Source organism: Octodon degus, unplaced genomic scaffold (genome assembly GCF_000260255.1).
Source record: "Octodon degus isolate 3935 unplaced genomic scaffold, OctDeg1.0 scaffold00083, whole genome shotgun sequence".
Taxonomy (NCBI): domain Eukaryota; kingdom Metazoa; phylum Chordata; class Mammalia; order Rodentia; family Octodontidae; genus Octodon; species Octodon degus.
The window spans coordinates 7,125,775-7,131,031 of NW_004524659.1; the positions used below are offsets into that span (position 1 = coordinate 7,125,775).

The 5,257-nt window shown below is 43.0% G+C and overlaps 1 protein-coding gene across 1 annotated transcript in view; it reads right to left on the reverse strand.

The window, feature by feature from the left end:
• Positions 1-5,257, reverse strand: part of Kiaa0355 (KIAA0355 ortholog) — a 113,459-nt gene that overhangs the window by 37,641 nt on the left and 70,561 nt on the right. The gene's annotated exons all lie outside the window — the stretch shown is intronic.

Genomic DNA, 5,257 nt, shown 5'->3' on the forward strand with positions numbered 1-5,257 from the left:
TTTTGGTATCAGGGATTGAACTCAGGACCTTGCACTTGCCAGGCAGGTGCTTATGCCACTGAGCTATCTCCTCAGCCTGATTTTATTATATGTCTCATGCATACTTGTATCTTTGGCTTTGTCTCTTCCAGACTTATAGCAGTATATCTAACCACTATGTCTGACTGCCCATCACAACTATGACCCTCTTCAGCAGGAAAGAGCCAGATTGGTCTTCTGCCCTTGTTCCCTCCTGGCAGTCAGGGGTACTTTCTCAGAAGGGGGAATATTACAGGTAGCTAAGTTATCATAAGTAGAAATGTTATAGGCAGTTAGACAGAGCTAAGAGGTAAATGCAGAAGACAACTGTGGCTGCAAGTGAATTCACTGTGAAAGCCATGCTTCCAGAAAGGTGAATTACTCACCCACTGAACAGCAGTGACTAATATTCTAAGTCAGCATCAATCACGTTGGGGTGGAAAACCAAACCTCCTTAACCCACTCTTTCCAGGAAAATCTTTGTTTATCCCTTCCTATGTGACATGTTTTTCCCTATTTGATTTCCATTTAATCATTATTACCCAAGTGACTATATTTGTTGAAACCTTATGGGTTCATCATAGTCTTGTTCTACTTTGTACTTACCTTGTGATTTCCCATTAGATCAATATTACTTATGTGACTGTACTTGTAATCTTATTGATCACAGTTCTGTCCCACCTTAAACCCACCTCTTCTCATGGCTTTGCTCAATAAACACCCTTGAGAAGGGGGATTTGTGGGCAACCCACTTTCTGGCCCCCTCCTATCTCTAAGAAGCGTTTTTCCCCTCAATAAATTCTTCTGACTCTGAATAAAAAAATTCTTCTCCCTCAGTCCCCTTGATGGATTACAGGTGTGTACCACTGTGCCCAGCTTCCATCTGATTAAGAGTCTGTCAGCCAAATACTTTAAATATTAAATTAAAAATGGAGAAAAAAAAGGCCAGACATGGTGGGTACATACCTACAATCCCAGCATGCAGGAGGCTGAGGCAGGAGGATTACTGGGAGAGGATATCCTGGACTATAATAAAGTGAGTTCAAGGCCAACTTGAACTGTATAAGAAGATCCTATGTGTAAAAGACAAGACAGACAGAGAGAGAGGGAGAGAGAGAGAGAGAGACACACACACACACACACAGACAGAGACAGATAAGACAGACAAGACAGAGAGAGAGAGACAGACACAGACAGACAGACAGACTGACTGACTGATGGAAGTAAAATAATATAACAGGGGCACCTGAAATGCTGAGAAAAAGGCATTTAGACTGACAGTTAAAGAAGATGGGGGCCAGTGGAATAAGTGCTTCCCTGGCAAGCACAAGGGCCTGAGTTCAATCCCTGGTTCCACCAAAAACAAAAAAAAAACAAAAACAAAAAAAAACAAAAAACCTGAGTATATATCGGGTGGGATGGGTGAGGGTGTGTTAGGATCAGCAAACAGGTCCTAACACAGGCCAAGGAGAGCCTAGGAGAATAAGACAAATCCAGAGAACCAGAGCCTAGGTGAGCAAGGGGAAGAGGGGCCTCAGCTAAGGCTGGCAAGTAAGGCAGGAGCCAAACATGGCACGACAATGAAGGCTATGGTGAGCGGTCTTAAGGAAATGAGAAGCAACATCATGCAATTTTAAAACAAAGAACAGCAGAAGAGGGAAGAGAGAAGAGAGTCCAAAGAAATAACAATGCCCTGGGCTAGGACAGGAACAGCAGACAAGGAAAGGGTGAGAGAGCTAGAAGTATTCTGCAGATGGGACCTGAAGGACTCCCTTCTTTTTTTGTACTGGGGATCAAACTCAGGACCATGTGCCCACTGGGCAGGTGCTTATCCACTGAGCTATCTCCCTGGTCCCTGCAGAACTCTTTTAAGGACTAGACTGATATACACTTGATGCAAAAACTCAGTTCTTTCCTTTTAAAAAAATCTTTATTTATTTGGTACAGGGTCTCACTATGTAGCTCAGACTGGTAGTGATTCTTCTCTCTCAGCCTCCCCAGCACTGGGATTACAGAGTGCGCCACCACACCAGGTTTCAGTGGCTAGCTTGGTACTGGGACCAGCACAGCATATGGTAATGGGGATTGAACCCAGGCCCTCGCACTTGCCAGGCAGGCGCTTAGACTGCTGAGCTATCTCCCCAGACAAAAACTCAGTTCTTGAATCAATGACCCATTATAGGGTGGCACCATTTCATTACAGGGAGATCTGTAGAGAAACCGGTATGTGCAGAAAAAGTAAAACTGAGACAACTAAGAAGAGTTAAGGTGGGCAGCAGCCAAATTCAGGGGCCCAGAGCTCAAAGAAGTGGCTGGTCACGTACATTGAGACATCCCCCATAAGAGGGTGGGCTAAGTCCCCTAAGCACATTCTTTAAGGAGAAGAACTCCTAGAAATGAGTCTTGAGAAACTCACATTCAGAAGCTGTACTAGAAGAGGCCAGGAAAGACAGTGAAGAAAGAATAGCCCAAGAGGAAAGGGGGTAACCAAAAAAGTCTGGTTCTTGAGCTGGGGTTGGTGAGAGGAGTGGGTAGTCCCAGCAACTCAGAGAGGCTGAAGGAGGACTGCCTGAGTATAGAAGTTCCTGGAGAGCAGGGCTACAAACCAAGCCCCCATCTTTCTTAGCACTCTGAAAGGCTGAGGCAGAAGGACTGCAAGTTCAAGCCTAGCCTGGGCTTACCATGGGCAACTGTATTTTTTTCTTTTCTATTTCTTTTCTTTTCTTTTTCCTCCCTCCCTCCCTCCTTTCCTTCCTTCCAGGCTGGTCTAGAACTCCCATGATCCTTCTGCCTCAGGGTCCTGAGACTAGGATTACAGCTGTGTGCCACCACACCTGGCCTCCCCCCGCCCCCAATCCCAGTATGTGGATACAAGGACAGAAGGAGGCATGTCTTGCACTTCTTTGTTGCTTCTGCTATCTTCCACCACCATGAACTACTGCCCCTCTGCCATGTGCCACCCTGTTTTGGAACCAGCTGATTATGGACTGAAACCTCTATAAACTGTGCGCTAGATAACACCTTTTCCCCTTTAGCTTTGAGTGTCAGGTATTTTGTCTCATCCATGAGAAAAGTAATTAAAATAGCAATTTAGCAAGATCCTGTCTCAAGTTCAAGAAAAAGGGTGATAGGTGATTTGGGGAGGTAGCAATGTAAAGATTCTGATTCACTCTCCAGAACTAGGGGGAAAAAAAGAAAAAAGAAAAAGAAAAAAAAAAATGCCTAGTTCATAGATACCACAAAAATAGAGTACTGCATTTTCTCCTTGTAAATACTGTGAGCTGTGACTAGAGATAAGGGCTCGATGGATTTGAGAATATAAAAGGCAGACACCAGTGATTTTGACAAGAGAAGGCATATTCTTGTGTAGGAATGGGAGCCATATTTTGGCAAGCTGAATAAATCCATTTAAATAAAAGTTTTAAGTTGTGCAAAATGATACATTATACCATGCATAGATACATGCAGACAGTAATAATATGAAAATTTGCACAGGAGTCAAACTCCAAGTGTAAGAGGTTTATCACTACAGAGGAAAGGATATGAATAGATAGTAGAAATACAAAAGGGATTCAACTGCATCTGTAATATTTTTCTAAACAGAAAAGGTATGAAGCAAATGTGACACAAAGCTAAGACTAACCGACCTAGCAAAGCTAAACACACTGATGTGTGTGATATGTTCTGTATGCTTGAACTACTTCATAATAATTTTGTTTTACAATGAATGGAAGATGACAAAGAAGGTGGACAACTCCTTGTAAAGAGCAGAGAACTGGGGCATTGCAGAACAGATTTTTCTGTTGGAACCATGTTTCAGTGCTGGTAGGAAGAGGCAGAGGATGAAGGAGAGAAATCACAGTGTCCAGGGGCCGGGGAGATGGCTCAGTAGAATAAGCGCTTCCCTGGCAAGTGCAAGGGCCTGAGTTCAATCCCCAGTTCCAAAAAAAAAAAAAAAAAAAAAAAAAAAAAAAAAAAAAAAAAAAAAGAAATCACAGTGTCCAAAGAAGCCAGGACCTCAGGGGTGGAGGCAGAGTGGGTCAGGGCAGGTCTGGACAGGAAGAAAGGGTACCTCCTCTGTTACTATGAACGGTGAGGAAGACAAGACAGCTGTAAGGCAGGCCCAGGGAACTGGTGGCATTTTGGCGATGGGTTAGGGCACTGGCCAAAAGTAGAGGGAGAGACTGAGTAGGTAGAAGAAAAGTCAAGGTGAGGTGGTGTGGAGGCTTCATGTGCTATAGGTCCTCAGTATGATGATGCTAGCAGAGAAGATTGGCCAGGCATTACGCTTTCTGAATGTGAGCAGCATAATCAGAAGGCTGAAGCTTTGTAGCCAGGAAGACAAAGATGGATAAAGCCCAATGAGGAAAGGCTGAGCTATCACCTAGCAAATGGGGCCCATCCCCAAAGCAATCTCTATTTAACATTTCAGGGGCCTTAGATAAATAGTAAGAAAGCCTGAGGAAAGCCTGTAACATCTTTACCTTGAAAAGGAAATCAAAACAAACAAGGGGGGGGTGGCAAATAAAAAGAAACTCAAAAGAAATGTTGACAGGACAAAAAAGTAACATACAATTAAAATAATAAGAGATTAGAGATGATAGAGTACTAAAATATGAAAAATTATGTCTTAAAATTTTTATTAAAGGAGATTTCTTAAACCTCATAAAATGAAATACACTGCTAATTTAGGGCTGGACAGATAGCTCAGCAGATTAAAGTGCCTGCTTAGGCAACACAGGGACCAGGGTATGCTGGGACTGAGACTGGGTGTGGTGGCACCTGCCTGTAATCCCAGTGCTTGGGAGGCTGAAAATGGGAGGATCACTACGAGTCTGATCTGAGTAGTGAGACCCTGTACAGCCTGTACTAAAACACATTAAAAAAAGAAAGAAATACACTGCTAATTATGGAATGTTTCAAATTAGACACTGTACAATAGGTCAATACACTACTCCACTATAAGTCACCTTGTTCTCTCAGATGAAGCAGTAAGTCTTAGCTGAAATTTCCCTTTGGAAGGTTCAGCTTTTCCTTCTCATTCTGGAAACAGAATATTAAACATCTAGAAGAAATATATTTTCACTGATTACATAAGAGGTCTCCTAACAGAGATGTTATAGATTTTTTTTTTAATTATTTATTTATTTTTATTTATTACATTTATTGTGTGTGTGTGTGTGGCCAGCTCAGCCCACCAGGGGGCGGGGCTGGCTGGCATGTGGTGCTGGGGGATCGA